Consider the following 27,214-nt stretch of genomic DNA (forward strand, 5'->3'; position numbering starts at 1 on the left):
TAAATAAGCTACAAGTTCATGAATCCAATGCCAAGTCTACTCTATGCTCAGCAGCAGGTTTAGAATCAGTTGTTAGAAAGCAAACCACAGATTCTTCTATTTCTAAGAAACCTGACTTCAGTACCAGGCAAACTGGTTGAAACTATAATAAAGAACAAAATTGTCAGACACATAGATGAACATAATTTGTTGGGGAAGAGTCAATATTGTTTTTGTAAAGTGAAATCATGTCTCACCAATCCACTAGAATCCTTTGAGGGGGTGAACAAGCATGTGAACAAGGGGGATCCAGTGGATATAGCGTACTTTGATTTTCAGAAAGCCTTTCACAAGGTCCCTTACCACAGGCTCTTAAGCAAAGTAAGCTGTCATGCGGTAACAGGGAAGGTCCTCTTGTGGATTGATAACTGGCTAAAAGATAGGAAACAAAGGGTAGGAATAAACGGTCAGTTTTCAGAATGGAAATGTAAATAGTGGTATCCCCCAGGGGTCTGTACTGGGCACAGTCCGATTTAACATATTTATAAATGATCTGGAAAAAGGGGTAAACAGTGAGGTGGAAAAATTTGCAGATGATATAAAACTACTCAAGATAGTTAAGTCCGAGGCAGACTGCGAAGAGCTACAAAAGGATTTCTCAAAACTGGGTGACTGGGCAACAAAATGCCAGATGAAATTCAATGTTGATAAATGCAAAGTAGTGCACATTGGAAAACATAATCCCAACTATACATATAAAATGATGGGGTCTAAATTAGCTGTTACCACTCAAGAAAGATGTTGGAATCATTGTGGGTAGTTCTGTGAAAACATCCACTCAATGTGCAGCGGCAGTCAAAAAAGCAAACAGAACATTGGGCATCATTAAGAAAGAGAGATAATAAGACAAAAATATTGTATTGCCCCTATATTCATCCATGGTACGCCCACATCTTGAATACTGCATGCAAATGTGGTCGCCCCATCTCAGAAAAGATATATTGGAAAAGGTTCAGAAAAGGGCAACAAAAACGATTGGGGGTATGGAACATCTGCCATATGAGGAGCGATTAATAAGACTGGGACTTTTCAGCTTGGAAAAGAGTCAACTAAGGGGGGATATAATAGAGGTCTATAAAATCATGACTCATGTAGAAAAAATAAATAAGGAAGTGTTATTTACTCCTCATAACATAAGAACAAATGAAATTAATAGACAGATTTAAAACAAACAAAAGTAAGTATCTTTTCACACAATGCACAGTCAACCTGTGGAACTCCTTGCCAGAGGATGTTGTGAAGGCCAAGACTATAACAGTGATAAAACAGGAACTAGATAAATTCATGGAAGATAGCCAGTGATGGACCTATCATTGCAGAATTAAGAATCATTGCATCTAGACAAGTGACAAACTTCTCTATTAAGTATAATTCATACAATTCAGTACAAACTTCCTTGTATTATTTTTAGGGTTAAATTTTCAAAGCATTGCATGGGGTGTTAAGCTGCATGGTTATCATTTACATCCAGAGGAGAGGCATAGGCAAATCCCCATGCATTGCTTTGATAATTTACCTTTTAGATGCTAGTATTAACAAGTAAGACCTATTTAAAATTTCTCATAGCTTTACACATGATATAACTTGCTTGCAATTCCTATTAAACTTGAGGTGCTAATTCTGCCATCACTTATGTCAAAAGATATAACCACATTCAGTAGTAGGAAGTTTTGGATCTCTCTATTAGGCAAATAAAGATGAGGAAAGCAAATGTTTCAAACAGGGACTAGAAAAAGAATAATATTATACTCCATCATAATAAACATTTTCTCCACTTTGCAGCATGAACAAGGACATGTTGTAGATAAAAGTGGCAATAAATAAGAAAATATTTAATTCATATAAAAATCCTATGTCCAAACAGCTTGCAGGAGAAATACACAAAATAGTCTGGGCCAAACTCAAATCAGGTGCTTTCAGTGGAGTTAATAAATGTGTCCTGCTATAGTTTGCTGAATCAGAGTTCTAGTCTTGTGGAAATATTGAGTTCAAATTCCATTATATGAATCAACATGTAATGGAATTTGAACTCATTTCCACAAAAGGCATATTTTCTATTAAAAATGCTACATATTCAAAAAATAACTCTTATAAACAGCCACCAACCTGCTCTGCTTCATTCTTAACAACTTTAAATATAAGGTGTTGCTGAACTCTGACAAATATCAGCATACATTTTTATACACACACACACACACACACCCCTACCTATAATAATTGTTTGAACTTAATATTAATTATTTAAATTGAAGTTGCTTGTATAAAATTCAGAAATAAAGTCTGCAAATGATTAGGACTTTCCCCCCTTATCCTGCACTTATAGGGTGAAGCCAGCTGTGGGCTACATTTTAGAACCAGAGGATGTTGTGGAGGACAAGACGATACCAGGGTTCAAAAAAGAACTAGATAAGTTCATGGAGGATAGGTCCATCAATGGCTATTAGCTAGGATGAGCAGGGTTGGTGTCCCTAGCCTCTGTTTGCCAGAAGCTGGGAATGGGCGACAAGGGATGGATCACTTGATGATTACCTGTTCTGTTCATTCCTTCTGGGGCACCTGGCACTGGTTACTGTCGGAAGACAGGATACTGGGCTAGATGGACCTTTGGTCTAACCCAGTATGGCCATTCTTATCTGGCCTTTCGGCTGCTCTTTGAACACTTCTGTTGTGCTCATAGAAGTCTACTTTCCACATGATGGGGAAGTAATTTCTATTAATGTTAACAGGAAGTCAGCATGCCCACCTGGGTACAACAGAATTTCGGGTAACATATACTGCATCAAAAAGACAGCTGTGTTGGAATGCAAATGCAGAAGTCTGGACGTAGAACAGAACATTAAAATATAAATACATTATTTACATGATGAAGTTCATATCTTGATTCCTCATAAAATTGTTTAATAATTCTAGATGCTTCATAATTAACAATACAAGAATGCCCTTGTGTCACCTTAGGAAAGGAATGACTCAGACATGTTACAGTTGATATGGAAATTAGGTTTTGCGTTGTTTACGCAGGGGAAATAGATGCCAAGGACTAAGCTTATAATTATATGGCTGTCTATAAGCAACTGAGGATTGGAGGGGGAAGTTTGAGACAAAGTACATACTGGCACTAGAAAAGGTTCAGAAAAGGGCAACTAAAATGATTAAGGGTTTGGAACGGGTCCCATATGAGGAGAGATTAAAGAGGCTAGGACTCTTCAGCTTGGAAAAGAGGAGACTAAGGGGGGGGATATGATAGAGGTATATAAAATCATGAGTGATGTGGAGAAAGTGGATAAGGAAAAGTTATTTACTTATTCCCATAATACAAGAACTAGGGGTCATCAAATGAAATTAATAGGCAGCAGGTTTAAAACAAATAAAAGGAAGTTCTTCTTCACGCAGCGCACAGTCAACTTGTGGAACTCCTTACCTGAGGAGGTTGTGAAGACTAGGACTATAACAGAGTTTAAAAGAGAACTGGATAAATTCATGGTGGTTAAGTCCATTAATGGCTATTAGCCAGGACGGGTAAGGAATGGTGTCCCTAGCCTCTGTCTGTCAGAGGATGGAGATGGATGGCAGGAGAGAGATCACTTGATCATTGCCTGTTAGGTTCACTCCCTCTGGGGCACCTGGCATTGGCCACTGTCCGTAGACAGGATACTGGGCTAGATGGACCTTTGGTCTGACCCAGTACGGCCTTTCTTATGTTCTTATGTTACACACACTCCTAAAGATAACGGGAAAAGTGGGAATTTGGCAAAATATTTACCCAACTTTATCATCATCATTGAGTCACTTGTACAATTCCCAGTATCTCAAATTGAAGAAATGACCTCAAAGGACTGCAGTACTCACTTATTCCTAGTGGTTCATATGAAAGATATTATGAAGAAACATAGTAGTGATATCCATGAACTAAATTTCATTTATCAGGCAACTGATTACCCCAAACTGTGTTCTGCCCACAAATCCATCTCCACTAATCACTTCCAGCATTCCAACCCCCTGAACATCATTATGTAACTGTTGGTTTTGGGCAGGACTGGCCTTAGGGGCAGGAGATCAGGATGGTTGCTCTGGGCACTAATTTTGGGGGCAGGAGGGGCACCACATGACTCAGCTGCACTTCTCTCTTTTTTTTTTTTTTTTTTTTGGTAAAAACATCAAAGATATATCTTTCCTTTGTATCCCAAATACTCGGTTCTGAGGTTCAATGTGGACACTATTCAGCCCTGCACAAGTGAAATTTAAAGCCTGTTAGCTCAAGACCAAAAGCAGTAGTTTTACACCACTGGAAAGGGGAGAATCCCAGCACTTGTTCCTACCCCTGATAGACCCTAAGATAGCAGACCCCAAAAGTATTTATTTTGTATAGAAAACCTCTTTTAGAATTTTCCTCCCCCTCAGAGGCCTAGATATCTGGATTTATGATAAATAAGGCAACCTGCCTTTGTAGGCAGAGACACATGAAAAACAGCAGCAATAACTATTTTAAAATATTTCTGAGAACCTCAACTTGTCTGACTCAGAATACTTATGGCAAAAGGAAGCAGAGATCTCATCCAATCAGCTCTGTAGCTCCCCATTGTAGAGCTTCAGTTTTTTTTATGTCCTTGGCAGACTGACCTTTTTCCTGGATGTAAGTCAGCTTGTCCTTGAGTCAGCTGGCTTTCAGTAGCTTGGAAGGCTGTGGCTAATTTGTGTGGATCTGGCCCTCATGTAACATCATACACAACCAAGATACTCTAAAAAACAGTCTTCCATGAAGAGAGTTAGTTTTACTGTACATTTCTCATGATCATGAGGGTGGAAATAAATGCTGGCCTATAAAACACACTCCATCGTAGCAGGCAGTGAAGGAATTTAACTGTTTTGTTCCAGGTTTCATATGTGAGCATTTATTGTTTCCTTGGCATTTTATACAGTTGGATTTTACATTCTGTTTACTCAGAAAATTAAGTCACATGCACTTTCACTTTTACCATATTCTGTGTGTAATTTAGAGAGTTTTGAACTCTTATTAATGCTATTAATTTTATTAAATGTAAAATTACACATTTGTGCCTGTGTCAAATGTACTATGCTGGGATATCCACCCCAAACACATTGCCAAACATTCATTTTATCCTTACTTACAACAACTTCATACTTAAACACTTTGTTCAAACCATGGGAACAGCCATTGTTACTAGGATGATTCCCCAATATGCCAACCTCTTCATGGGCCACCTCAAAGAAGAATTTCTGGCAAAATGAAACACAAAACAATATACCCAAGATAGACCGATGACATTTTCATGCTCTGGAGACATATCCTAAACTCCCTCAGATTTCTACCACAACACTATCTATCCATCCAAATTCTCTCTAGAATACTCCTACATCAACACCTGGAACACCACAATCAGCTTGAACAATGGAATCCTGAAAACAAGTAGATACAAGAAACTCACAGATCCAGCAACAACTCAACATGCACCAAGAAATCTGTTATCTAGAGCCAAGCACTCAGATACCACAGAATATGCACTAAAGAGAAAGTCTGGAATGCACACTCAAATAAAATTAAAGCCACCTTCACTAAACAAGGCCACCCAAATACCATGGACCAGGTGTGCATAACTTGGAACCTGCCATGGGTCTATGGAAAAAATATCACTGATATCAACTCATCTAGATATTTGCCTAGTTTTACAACAGGCTACATAAAAAGCACTAGTGAAGTCAGTACAAACTAAAATTTCATAGACAGTGATTTTATACTACTTTATATGCTATACAATGAAATGTAAGTAAAATTTTTAGAGTCCAGTTCATTTATTTTATAATGGTAAAAATGAGAAAGTAAGCAATTTTTCATTAATAGTTTGCTATGCCACCTTTGTATTTTTATGCCTGATTTTGTAAGTTTTTAAGAGAATTGAAACTTGGGGGTACAGTGGTCTGGAAAGGTCGAGAGCCACTGACCTATCCCTGGATCTGCAGGTGCTGAAGGCCCTAAGCATAGCAGTACTGCTAGAATTCTATTGCACAAAATGGGCAGATTAGGGAGTGACCATACATGAGGATTTGCCACCTTCTCTATACTACACAGCAATGGCTCCATGGTAGCTCTTTCCACAGAAGTATGAAGGAAAGATGGTAGGCTCAAAGGAGTCAAGTTGCTCTTGTACCATCGTCTCTAATCTCCACAGGCTGTACACTGACAGATGAGCCACTAAACCAGACTATGTTGTGGAAATTAGGTTTTTTCCTGTGTGATTAAGAGCTACTGCTGATACAGCCTGTCTCTTTGGGATGCTGAAATTCTTCAGTGGACCTAATTTCAAAGTGTACCCCATAGCTTAATTGTCATTTGCTTAAACTGACCTCAGCAGCATAACTATTTTAATACAAACCAGATGCATTATCTTGTACTGAAGTATTACACAGTTATTGAACAGACTACTGATAACAGAAGTTTTTTGAAGTCTCAGCATACTGTAACTAAAAAGCTGCTACAAGTGGTTTTCTTTGGGGATTCCACTAGGTCTACCCTTTTCTCTTAATCAGCTAGCTCAGGTTCTTAGAATTTATATTTGAAGTACCCTTCATACATTTAACCCCCCTTGAAAGTATGCTGTACAAAGCATGATAATGTATTTAAAAACATGATACTGTATTCAGATTTCTATTTCTTAAACTAGTTACACTTGTTAAAGTTAAGAGCACTAATTTAAAAAAAATTACCAAAACCAGGATAATCCATAATATCCATCCAGAAAGTTTACCAAAGAGAAGCATCTGTAACACCAACACCTTTTTTCAGTAGCATTCATTTGACCTAAACATAGAGGGATAAAATACCTTCCCATCATCCAGTGGGTGAGTTTTTTTCCAGGATAAAGGCCTGTACTCTACTGTACATTATTCAAGCTGGAGTAATGACTTACAAAACCTTGCCTCAAATTTCATCACAAACTAAACTCTCAATACTTGGCCATTCATGTTTAGGTGCTTAAGCCAAGCTCTAGCTATCCGGGATGGATGAGAATGTGGAGGGGCAGAGTATCCCTCATTTGCCTGGTTGTTACACACTCCTCTGAAGGGCCCGTCCCGGCAGAAATGAGATACTGGACTAGATGGATTGGTGCCTGGTCCAGTAGGGCAGTTCCTACATTCTCTTTGTGGGACAATGTACTAAAAGGATGGTCAAGAAGGTTGAATAGGCTTGCTGTACCTTTGGGATCTGGTGATCCAGAAGAAAAAAAAAAGTGTTTAGGGTAGGATTTCCTGGTCTACCAAATCATTGGTATGACAGGAACAAGGAGATAAAGTAAGCAGAGATCAGCTTCCAGAAAAATATCATGTGGTATATTTACTTACTGTCTCAGACACCTTAATTGATACCTCCCTTTCAAAGACCACAGAACCAGGAACCAGCAACCTGGCCCTCAGTATCATCCAGATCAGTCCAACACCAGTTCCCAACAAAATTAACATCATTCACAATAATCTCATAAAGGCATTCAACCTAGCCTGCATAACTGAGACCAAGTTGCATAACTCTGCCAGCCTAATGTTAGCTCAGCTCATTCCAATAGGTCTCAGTGCAGCACAAACCCAGAAAGGGTAAAAGAGGTATAATGGTCACATAACCAGCCTTGCTGAGTAACGATGTCACTGGGGGTAGGGGATGTAGTGGGTGATTTGGAGGGATGCCTGGTGTGTGTCTGTCAAATATACACAGGGCAGCTGTACTGAATTGCCTTACCAGTAAGGGGTTAATCAGTTCAATTAACCTAGGTGGCACCTGACCAGACCAATGGGGAAAGAAGATACTTTCAAAACTTGGGGCGGGAGGTTTTGTTTGTGCTCTCTGTTTGTTCCCTCTCTGGATGGAGAGAGAGAGACCAAGCAGATAAAACATCTCCTAAAAACATACATGAAATGAGCATCTAAGATTACAAAAATTGTAAGTAATGGCAAGGAAATGCGTTAGATTACCTTTTGTTTTAGCATAGGGAAAATTCACAAGCTAAGAGTGAGTTTTATTCCTGGTGTTTTTTTTTTTTAAACTTTGAAGCTGCGCCTAGAGGGGAATCCTCTGTTTTTTAAATCTTTTTATCACCCTGTACAGTTACCTTCCATCCTGATTTTACAGAGGTGCTTCTTTTACTTTTTTCTTTAAAATATTTTTTTTCTTTTAAAAACCTGATTGATTTTCAGTGTCCTAAAAACCAAGGGGGTTGGTTTGTGCTCACATTGTAACCAATTGGTTAGTATATTATTCTCAAGCCTCCCCAGGAAAGGGGGTGAAGGGGATTGGGGGGATATTTTGGGGAAATAGGGACTCCAAGTGGTCCTTTTCCTGATTTTTTTGTCTAAATCACTTGGTGGTGGCAGCAATACCGTCCAAGGACAAGGAAAGGATTGGTGCCTTGGGGACATTTTTAACCTAAGCTGGTAGAAATAAGCTTAGGGGGTCTTTCATGCGGGTCCCCACATCTGTACCCCAGAGTTCAGAGTGGGGAGGGAACCCTGACAGTGTCACTAGGTGAATATGATTTGGAGTGAGTTGCAGGGGATGACTGAAGGAGGTTAGTGGGGGATGGCTGTGATGGGGGGGAAATGAGTAAGAGGAGAACTAGATTATGAGGGGACAGAGTGTTTGAAAGATGCTGTGTATCATTTTTCTTTAACAGCATATGCAATGGACACGGCTGCTCTTCCTGCCTCAGTTGCCTGATGCCATGCTTGCAGCGCGATCTTTATCCCAATCAACTCATCTGGCAAGTTAAAAAAAAAAAGAATATATGCTGTAGTTAAAAAGGAATTCTTTTGCAGAAGTTCTATGGCCTCCATTACACAGGAGGTCAGACTAGATTACAACAGTCCCTTCTGGCCTTGGAATCTATGAATATGAATACAAATCAAGAACCAGAAATACACACTTGTTACAGAACTACTGGGAATTTGTAAAAAACAACACACACCAAAGTGGAAACCCCATAATTAAACAAGTTGGTAGCAAAGTTGGCAAGTGCAGACAGAGGGGAAACAGCAGAAGGAGAAGCTCAGCTAAAAAACCAAAAGTAGGTGGTGGCACTTCTACATTTTGTCCCAGGCGATTTAAATCCTGACACAGAGTGAGGAACATTTGCAGGATTGGGCCCATGCGTGCACACATGTGCATTCTCTCTCTCAGCTATAAAAGGTTTTTTTTCATTACCAGGTTAAGCTTTTCGTCAAAGGTTTTGCAAATTGCTCTTTAGTTTTACAGCAATTGCTGAACATTCTACAGAAGTAAATTCCTTTATCCCTAAAAAAAAATATTGTTTCACAGATTAACTATCCTGAACGGCCAACTGTCTATTCACTAGCTCCCTGAGTAAAATAGTGTCAGGGGGTAGCCGTGCTATGCATCCGAAGAAGTGAAGTTTTTACCCACGAAAGCTTATGCCCAAATAAATCTGTTAGTCTTTAAGGTGCCACCAGACTCCTTGTTGTTTTTGTCTGAGTAAAATAGGTCATTGTTAAACAGGTAAATTTAACAGACTGCTTATGGTTTTTATGTATTTTCACATTCTTTGGGAAACTTTATGCTTGTTTGCCTAGCAGTATTTTGGAGCGAGAAAGAGACTTGAAAGAACTGATTGGGAATTTTATGACAAAACTAAAAAATGTTAATTAATCAAACCTAAAGCGTTTTGGAGAAATGTATCGGGTTTGATGAATCTCTGGCAGGTACTTACTTGCATGGTTTCCTGCCAGCCAGCAAGCCCAAGCTTCCAAGGTAGCATTGCCATGCTATTCTGTGGTGGGCAGCAGTGAAACCAATTTCAGTCAGCAGCTGTTGGGACCCTGGTGAGAATATTTTGTTTCAGAAACACCAACTATGGGTGATTCTGAAACAAAATTTTAGAGAATTTCTGTTTCATGGGAAATTTTGGGAAGAGATAGGTTTGGGTTTGAACTGGAATGAAACCAACACTGCAAAAGGTTGAAATTTCCTTCCAAATAGAGATTTAGAAGTTAGGTCCTGCTCTAACGCTGAGGCTACAAGTCTTGGAAAGGCCATTACAAAAAGTTCTCTATTACATTTAGCAGATATTTATGTACAAAACAAAGTAGAAGAGTCTATTCTGAGTAGGTTCTCTCTCATTTCCTAATATTATGGGGTATATTTGCACACTTGCACATATGTTGTGGCTATAGAACGAGGTGAAAGCCTATATAAGTTCAATTACCTGAAAAAATGCAATAAATCTCTAGGAAAGCATTGGTTATTGTGTCATTGCTTTTCTGAAATGGAAATCAGGAAATAATAAAGCAGACAGGTCATAGCCCTGGTTCTGCAAATGAGTATTGACTCAAGTTCTGTATGACATCATTGACAACCAATCAGAAAGATTCTTCCTGTTAAGCATTAAGTCATTTCATAATTTGGTGAACTGAATGGGGAAAAAAAATCTTGATGGACGCTTGTGTTTAAAAATATCTGTTCAACTTTCCAGTCAATTTTGTAATAGCACAATGAAAGCATTAAGGAAACATTAAAGGACATATTCATAGTGGTGTAATTGCTTGTGTGCTATTATTTACAATATCTTTCTGTTTCAAAAGTACATTCGTTCTGAATAATCCTGTAATAGGTCATCTCCACAGTACACTGGAATCTGACAAACAGGCTGTTTCTTGAAATAATGCAATTTGTAACCTTTATGAATTTACTCCAGCAGTGTTTCAAATATAGAATAAAAAAGTAGTAAAATGTAGTCAGACTCAGTAGTACTTTAAATTACTTTCTTTGGTTTCATCCTGCAGGCTTAGGTTCTAATGTGTACATGAACAGGATTGCAGTCCATTTATCATAATCATTTCACCATTTTTGTTAAATGTTTTGTATTGTGGCATTAAGTTCAGAGGATTGTAGAAGAAAATATTTCCAACACACAACCATCATTTTAATCAGGATTTTTTTCCCCAACAGAAAAAGCTATTAAAAAAAGACAGAAAACAGTTCTTTGAGCCATCACGCTATTCACTAGTAATCGCATTATCTTATTGGCACAGTCTGTTATTTTATCTCTCCTTCCCCCGTCCTTACTACTGTTTTGTTACTTGTGTAACAAAATTTTTAACTTGTGTCAAAAATTCATTTGTAATCCTCTCAAAACAGATACATTAGGAGTTGCTTTTTTTGGGTGATGTCAAAAGGAAATTTCTATGAAGAAAAGAAATATGAAAAAACTCTTAATGTCTTTAAAAATCACTTCCATCTAATCTGGGACAAGAAGCACTAAAATTCATTAATCGCCATATGGCATAAGTACAGTGCACAGTTGAAATTGTTTGGGTGCCTTAACTGTACATTTACATACCATGACGGGTTTGGAATTTTCTCAAGTTTAACTTTAGTTCTGAATTTCTACTGCTTGTTTGGAGGATAATTACAACATCTCTGTAATATCAGTAATTTAAAAATGATAAACATGTACTCTCACCCTTCACTTCATTTTAGCATAGTTTTTTTGTCTGGGAATGAGTATAGTAAATCAGTGTTGAGATGTACAGTATAACACCACAAATTGATAAACACCATTCCCCTAGAATGTTACATAGTAGCACTTTTGAACAGATGCCAGAATTGTCTTTGGAGGAAAAAACTCACAGTTATTGTCTATTATAGAAATATGAGATTTGCTTGCAGCCTGTCTCCCAAAAACATCACTTTGGCTACATGTAAGGCAGAAGAAGAAATTGGCTGGCTGAGAGTTGTTAGCTAAATACTTCTAAAGGATTTCCAGGTAGTGGAAAACGATAGATTGAGAGCTAGCTTGAAAGGGGAATGGGGGGAGAAAGCTGGTCACAGCAATCTCAGATCTCTTTCAACAGGAATATATTTTAAACATATACTAATGACAGTAAATTAAATAAATTTCTATCTTGGTACTACTGCAGTCCACCAATTGGTAGTCGACTGCTATAAATTTGTGCTAGCCCTTGTCATTTTCATGTTGGAGTAATTTATCCAATTTCTTTTTATAACATTTGACTCAAATTTGCTAGTTCTGTGGAACCTTCTGATGAAATTCTGAGGCAGGGGTGGCCAAACTGTGGATCTTTTACCATTAAAGTGGGTGCTCACAACCCCTCTGCCCCCCATTTTCCCCCTACCAGACTGGGTGGGGAGAAGAGCTCAGGACCTCTGCCTTGCAGCAGGGTGCTGCGATAGGGGCTTCTGCCCAGTGGGGAGGATGGTCTCGGGGCTTCAGCCCTGCAGGGCGCATCTGCTGGGGCTCCAGCAAGAGTGGGGCTGACTCCTCGAGTCCCGACTCCTGGCAGGTGTGCTCTGGTTCTTGAGATTCTGAAGATTGTCGTATGTGGCTCGGAGGGCCAGTAAGTTTGGCCACCAATGTTCTGAGGTCCTATGAGTAGTCTTTGTTCATTCACAGTTAGAGGATTGTCAGAAAGAAGAACCTCATTGACCAGATAAATAGAAGTAGATTAATAGATGTGAATTGTTTAGAAGCAGTATTGAGGTAGTGCTCTATAAAGGTCTTATATCTCACCAACTCCTGCTATGCCTAACCCTTGTATTAAGTTCGAAGGAAGTCAACTTACCAAGGTTCCAATTCAGCAAAGCCCTTAGGCATGTGCAAATCTTTAAGCATGCAAGTAGACTCTTTAGTAGGATGGGGTCAGGGAGAGAAAAAATAAACAAAAGAATGTTTAAAATTATCTTTCCTCCTCTCCCCACCAAAAAAAAACCAAACAAACACCTAAAAAGACCCTTAAAAAGATCTCACTTATTTGAACAGAAATACTAACAGAACTCATAGAAACTTCATGAGCACCCTCTACTGCCTACTTTTAGAAATGCCACTGTGGGTGAGGGAAATATAAGTAGTCCTAGGGCTGGTCTACACTAACCCCCCCACTTCGGACTAAGGTACGCAAATTCAGCTACGTTAATAACGTAGCTGAATTCGAAGTACCTTAGTCCGAAGTTACCGCGGTCCAGACGCGGCAGGAAGGCTCCCCCGTCGATGCTGCGTACTCCGCTCGCCGAGCTGGAGTACCAGCGTCGAAGGCGAGCACTTCCGGGATCGATCCGGGGCACTTCCGGGATCGATCCGGGATCGATTTATCGCGTCTTAACCAGACGCGATAAATCGAACTCAGAAAATCGATTGCTTACATCCGGACCCGGATGTAAGTGAAGACGTACCCCTAATAACCAAACTGCCATTCATATTTTTACCACTTTGAATGAGTAAGGAGCCTTTTACAATTTTTTCCTTTTCTTTTTCTGTGGGAAATCTACTTGAAATTATCTTTTAGATTGGAAACTTTGGAGAAAAGTTGATCTACCTGGATAATATGAAAATCTTAATTTGATCCTGATAAAACTAAGGCTCTTATCATGCAAAGACTTACATATTTGCTTAACTTTATTCACTGTGAGTAATCCCATGAGCTTCAGGTGCGTAAATATTTTAAGGATCGATGCTATGGTAGTGAAAAAGCCACTTCAAGATCAATAACATTTACCAAGTCATGAGGAATGGTAAATCTGTCAGAATGCACACTCTGCTGCCTTAGACAGAGGAGCTTTGGCTAGACCAGTAGAGGAAAGAGGGCTGTGGGCCCTTTAAGGAGTTCAGGAATCATTCTGATTCCTCATAGGAGTTCAGCTCTCTCTTGGGCTGCAGAGGGTGGGGAGGAGGCATCTTCTGGTCAGAGAGGCACAGTGGAAGTCCATTGTCTCCCAATCACGTGAGTACATATAAACCATTGCAGCCAAGCTAGTTGTTGGTGCCTCCTGGTGGCAGGTGTCCAGTCCAGGTAGTCCTTCCATAGGAGGCCTGGTTCCCTTAAATTGGTATTAGATGTGGACTTTAGGGAAGGCATCTCCTAAGCAGCTGAGGAATGGGATGAGGCTCCTACATTCTGATGCCAAGAGACACTCCTCTTTTCCCTAGCAGCCCCTTAACCCTCATACAAGGGGAAGGATATTGAGCTTATACCAGGCGAGGAGATCCTTCCCTTCTACAAGTGAACTGCTAAGGAAGGGAAGGATGACCTAACATCGGATCTGTTGGATAATCTGCAAAAGAGCTCTGTGTAAACTCGAAAGCTTGTCTCTCACCAACAGAAATTGGTCCAATAAAAGATACTACCTCACCCATCTTGCCTCTATCATCCTGGGACCAATCACAGCTACAATACTATATACATACAACAATTTTATACATGACCATTCTGATTCTGAAATCATATGCGTAAGTGTTTCTTCAATAAAATGCACATACTTAGCCTTTCCAAATATCTTGTATGAACAATGGTAGCTAAAGTAGATCTGAAATTAGGTCAAGAAACATACATCCATCTTTAAATTTGTTTATGGAGGAAGAATATATGCTGAACAATCCCGAAAAAATAATATTTGCTGAAGCTTTTTTTTTTTTAACCTCTATGTTGATTCAGAGTCCCCCCCCTTTCTTCAGAGGTATCACAGAGGTGAAATTTAAATGGGAGAATAATCTATATATAGAAGTTCAAATATATAGTATGCTCTAGATATAACCGCACCCATAGTAGATATTGTGTCCCACTTTGAAAAAAAAAATATTTTTTTCTGTTGCATTTGGTATTTGATTTTCTTTGGCTTCATTAATTTTGGTCCCAAGTCTGTAATGTGATATGCTGGCATGTACCTGTGCACAGTTCCACTGAAACAATTGGAAATTGAAGCCAGACAAATTCACACTAGAAATAGGACAAATTTTTAAATCGTGTGAGTAACTAACCACTGGAACAAGGATCTTGATGGATTCTCCATCACTGACAATTTTAAAGTAAAAATTGGATGTTTTTCTAAAAGATGAACTAGGAATTATTTTGGGGGAAGTTGTATGACTTGTGCTATGAGGTCAGACTGGATCACAATGGTTCCTTCTGGCCTTAGAATCTATGAATCTATTAAATCAACTCTGCATTAGCACAGAGATGTGCGCTAGCAGGATTACAGGAACAACAACTAACGTTTTGGCAAAGCAAAAAAGAGAATCAGAACTAGATCTAGAGGGTAAATTTCCTTACTCTTCCATCTTCAAAATAGGAACATGAGAATATCAGGCAGATTGTGCCAGGAACTGTGGCTCCAAGAGCACAAGTTTTGCATTAAAGGTTATTCCATCTGTTCAAATCATGTTGAAGTGTTTCATTTTTCTTTAAGCTATCATGACTTTAGGCATTCCTGTCTACAGTGTTCAGGTCTAATAAACTGCACATAACTGCAAAGATAAAATATTCCTTCACCTCACAAAGGATCATAGACTCCGAGGTTTAGTCTACAATTGCAGACAGAATGGAGAAGGCAGTTGCAATAATTCTTGTTTTACTATGGGTTAATTGAAATTTACCAAGACCTCTCATCAGGGTGCCCTGCCTTTTTTGACCTTGCTAATGCCAGCTCAGATTCTTTGGATCCACTACTGAACTCAGATGAGTACCAGACTGTTAACTCTTGACCCTACCCTTCATGTTATTTCAAGCTTTTTCCAAAGATTCTCTTCTAGGGTTTGTATTCATTTAGCAAAGCCAAAATTGTTACCGTACCACTTCATTTACACAATGGGCAAATGACTTGATAGCCACAGACATTTGGCATCTAATAAAGCAGTTTTACAAAGCCCATAAAAGGGCTAGAAGTAGGAGTTTCCAAGGCATTCAAGTAAGATCTTTAGTATGTGTCAGTGAAGCAGACCATTTGAACTATATCAAAGTTGTCATGTATAGACATATAAATGTTTCCTTGTATTATAGCATAACAGGGGTAATTAAATTTGCATGAAGTAGATGTTGGTTCTAGTTAGTATTGTTTGAGTCTATTAAATAAATTTCACTTTGATTATTTTTAGCATCATATTATTTGAGGGCTATTCTTTTCCCACACATCTCAAATTATGCAAGAAAGGGTGATCTTTGAAAATGCTTGTTAGTATGGAAATTGCAAGACTTTCAGTATTTTAGGTGATTCTGTACAGTGCTAAACAAAACCAAATGTTCCTCTCCACTCAACGGTAGTTTTCACGGATTTATAAGATTAAAACGGTGTTTCAGTTCCTCAGAAAGATGTCATAATGCAAAGGTGTAATACATATCCTTTTAGACCTACTAGTTTGTAAATTTCAGTTTGTGGTTGGAATTATTAACTTTTCCACCTCTAATTTCAAGCACTAGGCCAAAGCTTGTTCTCAGTTACACCAATGCAGGGCAGCATGGGGCCCCCTGTATACGATAACTATTTCAGCTAATAGTACCGGTATACTAGAGAGAGCAATTTTGTCCCTAACAGAGAAACAGTGTCCTAAAATTTATGTTTTAATACTTTCGTATAATAAGCAGGCACACACTGCCCTAAAGAGCTCAGATTCCATTCCACTTTGGGGTATTTTGCTGCAAGGGCAGAGAGTTTATTTTCTTGAGACATGAGAATTGCCTAAATTGAAACATTTCACATATGTTTTCTAAATATTGTGGACCCAATCTTGTATGAAAATTCACACTGACCTCAGTGGGGCTCAGCATTGGCGCAGGGATCCACCCACACAGATCTAATTGCAGGATCGGGTCAATAGCTTGGACATCTTTGCCTTCTCTAGCACATTTTGGGTACAGTTACTAGTAGCTAATCTCTTTGTTTTTAAATGTATTAATATTTTATTATGTTTAGTAGTAGTAGTGTATCGATTCCAAGCATTAGATCAATATTTAGATATACACAGTAGATAAAAATGCCTATTTCAAGTGTAAATGCTTTTAATAAACTTCAACAAACCCATAAAACGAAGTAACAATTAACTCCAGCTACTAATCCACACATACATCACCACAAACCTAAACAAAAAACCCATTAAAATATATAATAAAATATCCTGCACTCCAGTAACACCAACTTTTTTGCATTTCTCTCTCCCCCAAACACCAAGATGGAATTTGCACAAATTCAAGATATTTTGGGTAGAGAACAAAGAATACACAACCAGCAATCCTCTTGCTTTTAGGTCTAGGAAGAACCAACCTGAGCTCCTCTGTTCAGATCAAGTGCAGTATTATATGAGCAAAGGGATGGTCTTTCCAACAAGACCACCATTTAAAGTCAATACAAATACCTCAATCATAAATCAACAGCCCTCCCTACCAACAAGGTGACAGATCCCTAACATTATGAACTGGTGTCTGCAGTAAACAAAATTTTTAATGTTAGTTTAATTAATTCCAAACAGTTCTCAAGGACTCACCACAGGGACAGCCAGTTTCACTAGAACAATTAAGCCTTAGATTTACTCCCCCATCCACATCAAGTAGGATCATTTCTTAATTTGAACATTTTAAATTTTCTTTGTCTATTGGGAGTTCAGCCCAAGACAAGCATTTCAAGTTCACGGCTTTTGGAGGAATCAAAAACTGAACTTTACAGGAATAGGATGAGTAACAAGGGGAAAGCACCAAGATCTATAGTCAATGGTCAACTCTTCTGACTGCGAAGGGACTTGAAAATGGTGAAAAAAATCCATACACCATTGGCTAATATCTGGGGTCAGAAGTCAAATTAATGGGTTAAAAACACATATAATACTTCTTTTAGAGCCTCCTGAGACCCAGTATTGAGGGCATGTGAAAGGAGATTTACTAGGCCCCAAACAGAGCTCTCAAGAGAAAGTCTGTTTCAAGAGAAGTCTATCTTCTTGTCCAAGTAATTATATAGCTCCCCCATCACCATACAATCTGAGTGCTTCACAATGATTAATGAATTTATCCTCACAGCACCTCTGTTTCTCCTTGACTAGCATTTCTAGCAACAGACCAAATTTATTAGCCTTTTTAATTAATATCACCATTCTCAAGTTCAACTTTTTGCAGTTTTAAACATGGTTCATTTTCTCAGAGCTAAAACAATCTTTTCAAATGCAAAATTTATAAATTAACTCATCCTATAATGTCTAGAATTAAAGGCGGAACAAACTGCTAGTCAGGTAGGTAAATGGGATTGTTGGTCATTCAGTTGACTCTAGTCTGGCCTGACTTAAGCTTTAAGACTATAATGCTGATTATTATTTCAACAATTTATTGTTTTAACCAGGCAGACTGGCACTCCGAAGGAACAAAAGGGTCATAGTAATGAACAAAACCTCCTTTAATAAATTATGGGAAGGAATTTATCTTCTCATGTAGACATAACTTCCTCTTTGAATCGATGTTATGATCATGGATGATGATATGATGCATAATAGTTAAAGCACATCATCTCAAAAAACTACTTCAGGGGTTTGAAATCTTCCTAAACACTGGCCCAGACTGGGTTGTGAGCAACAGGGAACTTGCCCAGTGGGGTACATGCTTCCTTAGGCTATAGTTCTGGTATATATGAGTTTTAACTGAATTGTTGAACAGTAGTTCCTTCATACTTATGGCTGCCACTATCTTTTGTAAGCCCAGTTTTCACCCATTTCTAACTTCCCCCATACTAAAATATTCCCACTGGAATTTCAGATGCTAAATCTCATTTCAGGGTAGAATTTTTCTGGGAAGTTTGGAAATTAACCACATACTAGATTTAAAATATGGGGCCTGATCCTAATTGGTATAAGCCAGTATAGTTCTGGTGAAGTGAATGGAGCTACGCCAATCTACACTAGCTGAGGATCCTGCTCATGGTATTTTTTCAAAATGTCTTACCTTATGGTTGAGACAAATTTCCTAATATTTTTGGTACCTTTATATTTCAAAAATGGCTTGACCTAAAATCTCTTTTGTTGGCCTTGCTGAGAAGAGATGCCTTTTATTTATATTTATTTATTTGGAGAGGAAAAGGGAGTAGTAGCATTTAATGGGAGAATTAGTCTCCCAAAAAAACAAAAACAAAAAGACCTGTTATATTTTAGGTTAAGTGCCATTCAAAACAAGACATACAGTTTAAAAAAAATAACTAACAAATTCCATATATTAAAAACTCAGAAAAATCAAGCTAAATTTACATAAACTAGTCTGAAGATTTTAACATCTAATTCTCATAACAGAGAATTTGGCACTTCGTACTGTTCAGAATTTGATTTTCTCCAACCTTTTTATTCTGTGCACCACTTTAGCAAGAGAATCAATTACAATCACCTCCACTTACCCCCTGCCCCCAATTCCCACTGTTTGGGTCTGAAAATAATTAATTCTACAGACCACTGCGATTCACAGCCAAGTTTGAGAACTTGAGTCTTGAAAAGCAAAAAATATAAGGAAATAAAGAAAGTGGCTAAAAAGCCTCCTACTCATAATAATCTTTTCTGTGCTAAAAACTTACTCTGGGATTTTATATTTAAAGAAATGAAAATATATGATGACAGAATGACCACTAATTAAAACAGCACAATTGGCTGATGCTATATATACACACACACACACACACTTCATGCTGATCTGCTGCCTTAAAGCAGAATCAGCTAGATCCCCTTTTCATGGTTCTCAATCATCCACAAGGCACTCTGAAGTAGGCTTTCACCAGAGGCTTCACTTATGATACCTAGAATTCTGTGTTGAGCGTGAGTAAATAAAAATGTGTTCACTGATTACCATTACCACAACTTAACCCCTTCACTGCTGAAGTCTTAAATGCAATCTTCGTTTTTAAGCAAGAAATGCTAACATTGTCAGACAAGACGCAGCAAACTGCAGTAACTTATTATGGAAAAAAACTTGGCATTCTTCTTCAAGGGCTTCTGTATATTCCCACTTTCCAGATATGGCAACTAGCCATCAAATTGTGGAACTGTCTTGAAAAGCAGTTGTTCTCTGGGGGATGCATGATAGTTCTCTCATGAGGGTGACATCATATATAGGGAAGTGCACCCCTGAGCTGCTTCAGTTTCCTCTCCACAATCACAGAAAGTGAACAGAACTCTTCTCCATGTCCTCAGCACTAGACTTTCCCATAAGCCTAGCGTTAGACCAGGGGTAGGCAACCTATGGCACAGGTGCTGAAGGCGGCACGCAAGCTGATTTTCAGTGGCACTCACATTGCCCGGGTCCTGGCCACCAGTCCGGGGGGCTCAGCATTTTAATTTAATTTTAAATGAGGCTTCTTAAACATTTTAAAAACCTTATTTACTTTACATACAACAATAGTTTAGTTATATATTATAGACTTATAGAAAGAGACCTTCTAAAAACATTAAAATGTATTACTGGCACGCGAAACCTTAAATCAGAGTGATAAATGAAGACTCGGCACACCACTTCTGAAAGGTTGCTGACCCCTGCTTTAGACTTTGCTGTACATAGCTATCTTATACAAGACAGTTTAGTGTAAATAGCCCTCACCAACCTGGAAACCCTTGGCTTTTACTGGGACTATTTCAGGCCTTGAGAGCCCCATAAGGGCTCAGGAAGTGCATCTATTGCCTAGTGATCATCCTGGAGACCATCATCCATGTCTAGTGCCTGCAATGTCATGGAGTAACACATGCTGTAACCCAATGTGCAGTTAGCCATGTCTTCACACATCAGAAGGGACATTGCTTGTGGCTCCAGGTTCGTCTGGCTTCCCAAAGCCCGTAGCCTCATACCTCAGTGGGCCCATTGGTGTCTCCGAGACCAGTCTCCAGGCCGAAGTCCTCTTACACAGACCCAATATGTACTTTATTCCTCCAGCACCACCTTCTATCATAGGCTCAAGACCAGTCTTCTTGGCCCTATACTAGAAAAGAATCCTTCACCAGCACCATGTGATTGAATCTAAAGCAGCACCAAAGGCCAAAATGGCATGGTCCATTAAGCCTCAATAAGCCCGTTGTTGATGCAGGAAGTAATCACCTCATTGCCTACTCCTCTCTGACATGATTTCCCTCAGCACCAATTTGAGACTTGTCCTCTGGCAACAAGACCTCTATCACTGCACCTCATGAGTAGTCAGATGCTCAATTGGGTAAAAAGTCTGGAAAAGAGGAAATGTTTCCCCATAGAAGGGGTTTAAACAGCAGAAAAAGCATCAGTGACAGCATTTTTTCCCTCCTTCATGACTCACATGTGCTTTGAAGACTCTCACATAGCACCGTAACCTCCTCTCTGCATGTCTCCAGAGCCAGAAATCTCAGCATTGACTAATTCAGACTCCTTACCACTTCAGATTCCAATAATACTTTTGAACTCTCCAAGTCTGAGTGGGGGGTTTCCACCGAGGTTACTAGCCACTCCTATACATGCATTTATGCTACCTGACTCTGGAATGGTACCTACTCTTCCAGTAGCAATTCACAGCTACCTCAGAGTACCTTTGACTCCTTCACAGAAAAATCTGCAGAATCCCCCAACTCAACCCCAGGACACCAAACCTCTCCCCTTGCCTCAAATCCAGACATTGTGGAAGGATATCATGCAGAACACTCTTAAATTGCTCATGTGGCCCTTCATACAGGACTCCATGAAGGCCTTTTTGGAACCTGCAAGACAAAATCTGGCACCCACCTTAGCACCAGCATCAATACCCCTTTATCATCATGCCCTCCCTGGCATTGATGCTTTCACCAGTGCCTAGTCCTCACCAGGTGCCAATACTACCTTCTTTTCCAGCACTGATACAAGCAACAGATCCCTGAGAGTTGCAAGAGTATCTGGATAGCCGAGGAATGGGGAAACTCCTTCAGAGGAACCATATGAGCATTCTGTGGAAGTCCATAGAGATGCCCAAAGATCAAATTGATGTTTCATCTGTTTCCCTTCATGATCAACAGAGAGAATTTTGAGAGCCACTGGGGAGAATGGCAAATACTCTCCAGCTGCAAACAAAGGTGATGATAATGGGGACATCCAATCCCCTGTATGACATATTAGAGATGCTCTGCATCTTACCTCGGGCCTTTTCAACCTGATCAAGCATATCCGGCTGTCTCCCTTTTCAACCTCGCTTGAGTTCAAAGGAGCAATCTATCTGTATCCTGCGTCAGGTAAAGGACACCAATTCCTACTGCAGCATCCTCTAGACCAGGGGTCGGCAACATTTGGCACGCAACTCACCAGGGTAAGCACCCTGGCGGGCCGGGCCAGTTTATTTACCTGCTGACATGGCAGGTTCAGCCGATCGCGGCCCCCACTGGCCGCGGTTCGCCGTCCCAGGCCAATCACCTGGTGGAGCACTGCTTGCTAATCTCCCACAAGTGGGAATGCACAGACGCCCCCAAAGAAGGAATAGTTGACAGTCTCCTCTGTGTATTCATATTACCTGCCCACCTTCCCCTCTACCTCAGAGTTCTATATAACATCAGGGCACTCTGGTTTGGGAGAAAAAACAGATGATTGGAAGAGTACACTCTCTTATATAGAGTACTATGATGACATTACCCTTGCAGAAGAACTTGTATGCATCCCACAACACATAGGACTTTCAATGCAGTTCCACAGCTTGATACCAGGGGTGCCATGTGATAGATTGACAATATTTTGTAGTATCCTGAACAAAGCTTATGGAATTAAAATAAACTTTACTGAATTGTGCTAAACATTATTGAATTGGAGTTAATATCTTTCGGGTACATTGAAAATGCAATTGTGTATGTGTTTGAAGTGATGCCTCCTTGAGAGATAAGCATATACTAATTGAAACTGGATTATCCAGAGGCCAACAGACAACAAAAAGATTTTGGGATAAATCATCTGGGTTCATGGCCTTCTTCCTGATCCAGCAAATGGACAGGATCTGTTGTGATAACTGGGTCTACAAATTTCCCCTAACTGAAAGCTCAATTGTAAGAAGTATGTGAAAGTTCACGTCACAATAACCTATAACAAATGTTGATGGAAAGAAGGTCAAATTGTTTTCAATAATGAATGTTATAAACAGATGCAAATGAAGCAGACAGAGACTAAATTAGACTAAACAAAAAAGGCCACATTGATATAATTCAAGGACTAGGTTGAAATCATGCTTGGTAAAAACAGAAGATGTGGAACCAGAAATTAATGAATCAAAATTGGTGTGTCAGATATTAGGCCTAACTGGTAGACAAAACAACAAGGGGCTGTGCTATTCCTCCCATCATGCCCTCTGACAGTTCTTAAAGACAGACTGTGAGGTGGAGAGGGGGAGGAATAAAAAAAATAGCAGAAGGAAGAAGAGATGGAGGCTACAGGAGTGAGCTTCACTATCATGGCTGCCACCCCCGGCCCTCATCATCCTGATCCTAAAAGATATCCTGACCAGACTGGTGCACAGAGAGGGATCCAGAGGACATCACTACCCTTATCAGCTCCAGCTGAATCCCCAACATTACCTGACATAGAGTGTATCGAACTTTAACAATAGCAGCAGCAACAGCAGTTCCAGCCCATCTCAACTAACTTCTTCCCTTTTACCCAAAAGGGCAGTTATTACCAAACTTTATATAATTTAAGAGTCTGTCAAACAAGGTCCACCCCCCCTTTCTAAAACTCTTCAACTAAAGGGAAAGAACAAGGGATGTTGTTAAAATGAAAGTCTTATTTAATACTTTACATTTCAAATGCTTTAACTGTTTTTACTTTGTCGCAACCCTATGCTCAGACATGATGTCTGTATGGCCAATTGTCGGTCAAAAGGTCACATTGGTGTCGTGTGCAACACCATGGTGTCGTGTGTGTAGTATGCTCTAACCCTCTCTCCACCCTCAGAGAGATCCCCTTTTTCCTTGATTTTATTCCTATCGAAAATGTGTCTCGCGCGGAACCTGCCTCACGGTGTAATGAACCCAGTTGGCCCTGGAGACATTTGTTTACCTGTATTTCTTCTCAGTCGGATCGATTTGAGACCCCCAGCACCTCTATTTCCGTGTATAACTCCATGGCTCCAGCCAGTCCCTGTTTTGTGTTTCTGGGTCCTGACTCTCTCTGCTCTTGGGGAAAATATCCCAACTGCTCCCATTTCTATATGCCCCCCCCTTGTCAGTGGTGTGGTAAACGATATAATTGTAGTGATCAACACAATAGGCAGCGGTCAACTTCCCCTAATTGGTATTGCCAGGCATTCGAGTCTACCTTAGCCATTCTTAATCAGTCTAATGTCCCTGTTACTGTTTTCAATGCCATCTCATGGTTATCCTCTTTCGGCCTCGTATTTTCTACTAAGAGGCAAACAGTTGGCCTTAGGGCCATTGATTGGGCACATCGCTATTGGATTACAGTTGTACACGACCCCACAGCTATAAACATAAAGAACTTGCTCCTTAAATGGGGCAATACTTCTGGCCTGTATTCTCCTTCAGGAATTTACTGGCTATGTGGTTATGGCGTTGCCCACAGTCATCTCCATTTACCCAAAGGCATCTGTGCCCTCGGACAAGTTTTTATTAAAGGAGGAGGCGTCTTCCACAGACCTCCCCCCGTGTTTGGTCCATAAAAGCGTGAATTCACATGGTGGACCCGTTTAAAATCTGCTACTGAAACCCTTTTTTGGGGTTATGTACAGTTTAATCCCCTTAGTTATGCCTTCACCCTCAATCAGCTTCGCAGCCTCTCAATGAACTTAGAAACGCTTATTAACCTTACAGCTCTTGGATTTCAACAGGTTGATGATTCTCTTACTGTGCTAGCTGAATACACCGAACACTGATGATACAAACTTTGTTGCATCAGGACTTTTGTGAAGCCTTAGAGAATCTTGACTCTCGCTTCAAAGGACAATGTTGCCTTCATTTACGTCCCGGATGGAACAACATCTCTGCCATCACCCAGCAGTTATCATCTCTGGCTCTCCGCATCCGCGAGGAACGTCAATCGTGGGACTGGTGGCAAACTACTTTGTCAGGCTGGGGACTTGGACAATGGGCACGATCTTTCAAGTACTGGTTAATTGCTGCAGCAGTTGTTATTGTTGTCTTTTGTTTAAGCCTTGCATGTACCAAAGCCTTGGTGGTTAGAGCTGTATCTGCATTTCCTATTCAAGTTACGTACTCCGCTTTCCAGTCAGCTGACGATCAATTAGACACCAAGACCTCAGTCTAAATTTTGTCCCTTCCCCAGGCTCGCCCCCCTTCCTGGGTGTGAGCTGTCCCTCTCGTAATGGACCTCCAATCGGCCACGGGGGCATGTCGCAACCCTATGCTCAGACATGATGTCTGTACGGCCAATTGTCGGTCAAAAGGTCACATTGGTGTCATGTGCAACACCGTGGTGTCGTGTGCCTATTCTCGAACCTTCTGCCTGGTCAATTGTAGGTCACATTGGTACCATGTGCTACAATACCGGCGTGTCGTGTGCATAAACTTAGTGTGCCGGGTGCAGTACCTGTTGACGTAGAGGGCACCAGCTCGGAACCCGGTTGGTGTAGGAGCGGGGGACCAATCAAATGCTGGCACGAGTAAGGGTCTTCGAATAAAACTATGTCCCTCGCCAAAATCAGTAGGAGTGTCCGCGTGTTAGCTGAAAGGCCTGATCACCCTTTCAGCCAGGGTCTCCTCCGGATTTAGCCGGCTCGTGTCGTGTCGTTTCGGATTACATCCCGTCATGCCCCTGGTGTCTGTACTGCTGGTCAGCTGTGCCTGGAGTGTGGTATGTGTATTTTAATTTTTGTAAATATTCTGTTTGCTTGGCCTCTTCCCTTTTTCTCCTCCCTTACTTGGTACCAAATCTCGTGTATAGTATATAGGGGACGAATTGTTGTATTAATTGCTGTTGTGGTCAGTTGGTGTATTTTATGGGATTCAATTAATGCATGTACAGTTTACTCAGTTTTGTATGTCTGTTCTGGTTTTTAGTGAACAATTGATTATAGATCATTCGGTTCTTCGTTGTTGGATGTAAATAGACTGTTTCAAGTCACATATATATATATTGCTGTTCTGGTGATACTTTTGGTTGATCACTTGTTCCTATTTTAATTAGAGTTCTGTGAATATTTTGCTCTGATAGTATTGCTAGTTGGTAAAAGTACACCTCCCCAGCCCAAGTTGTAATTCATCCCCCATTAATAAACAACCACATGTTTTGAATTGCAATCTGTTTTTGCTTCAATTTTCCTCTTTCACTCAAATACTCATTCGAACCTGCATTGGTCTCGGACATACTTCTTTTCTCTATCTTTAATAAAAGATTGAAAGGATTTCAATGGTCTACTTGCCATGGTATTAAGCAGGCCAAAGTCTCAAAACCAAACACTGAACTTTGTTGGACAGTGACTGGGTTATGTTAACACCTTTGGCCGTATATTCCAGCTACATTACTACAACAGACTCCTGATCCTTAGGATTGGAAGGACTGGGCCTTCCCGAATCCATGTTATGATAAACTCTGGTAAGCTTATTAGCATGCATTAGCATTAGGTTCTTTTATTAATGTTTTCTCTAGAATGTTTTTTTTAACCTTAAGAATAAAATAGGCTTGCTGAGAAAGAACTGTGTGGTCACTTCTATATGTGGCAATTCTTCTGTTATCAGTCTCTGACGAGAAAACAAGCAGGGCTGTTCAGGCTGACGGTTTTTGCTGGGAGGCAGGGAACCATACAGCAAGGACATACTCTGGACAAAATGGAGAGATGCAGGTCTCCATTCAAGAGAGGCAACAGCTGTGAAGCTGGAAACCTGAGAGTGGGTGCCCTTGAGAGAAATACAGGTGCAGTTGCCATCAACTGGGACTGTATATAGGTACCATATCCCAGAAGCATGAATGCAAACAATTACTGATGTAAGAAAGAGGGTTTATTAAGGACCTAAGTGACAATGCTATGCAAATTGTGAATGGATTTGATTTTTATTTTGTTAAGATATTTTGGGGAAAAGCACTTATTCTACTTCCCACATTTGAAATCAGCGATGAGCCAAAACCTGAGCCAGTTATCACTTGAACTTTGGGGATTCAGATTCAACAGGACCCTGATTTGAGCCATTCTTGCAGAGGAATTTTTGCAAATCTAAATCGGTCCTGGATTTGTCCATCTCTAATTGAAATACAAAATGTTCTGCCAGAATAAAATTACTCAAAATACTTCTGAAAAATATGTAGTCCTTATCAGCATTTTTCTGCCAATCACTGTAATATTTATAAATTATAAATCAAATTCTGTCAAAAGGGTGCAAAATTTATCCCATTTCCTCATGTTAGGTCACTTTCCAAGTTACAGCAGCCATAGTGACTGTCTTCCAGGAAGGATAAGCAACTGTGGCTTGGTTACATCTGTTCC

The sequence above is a fragment of the Emys orbicularis genome, chromosome 7 (assembly GCF_028017835.1).
Source record: "Emys orbicularis isolate rEmyOrb1 chromosome 7, rEmyOrb1.hap1, whole genome shotgun sequence".
NCBI classification, from domain to species: domain Eukaryota; kingdom Metazoa; phylum Chordata; order Testudines; family Emydidae; genus Emys; species Emys orbicularis.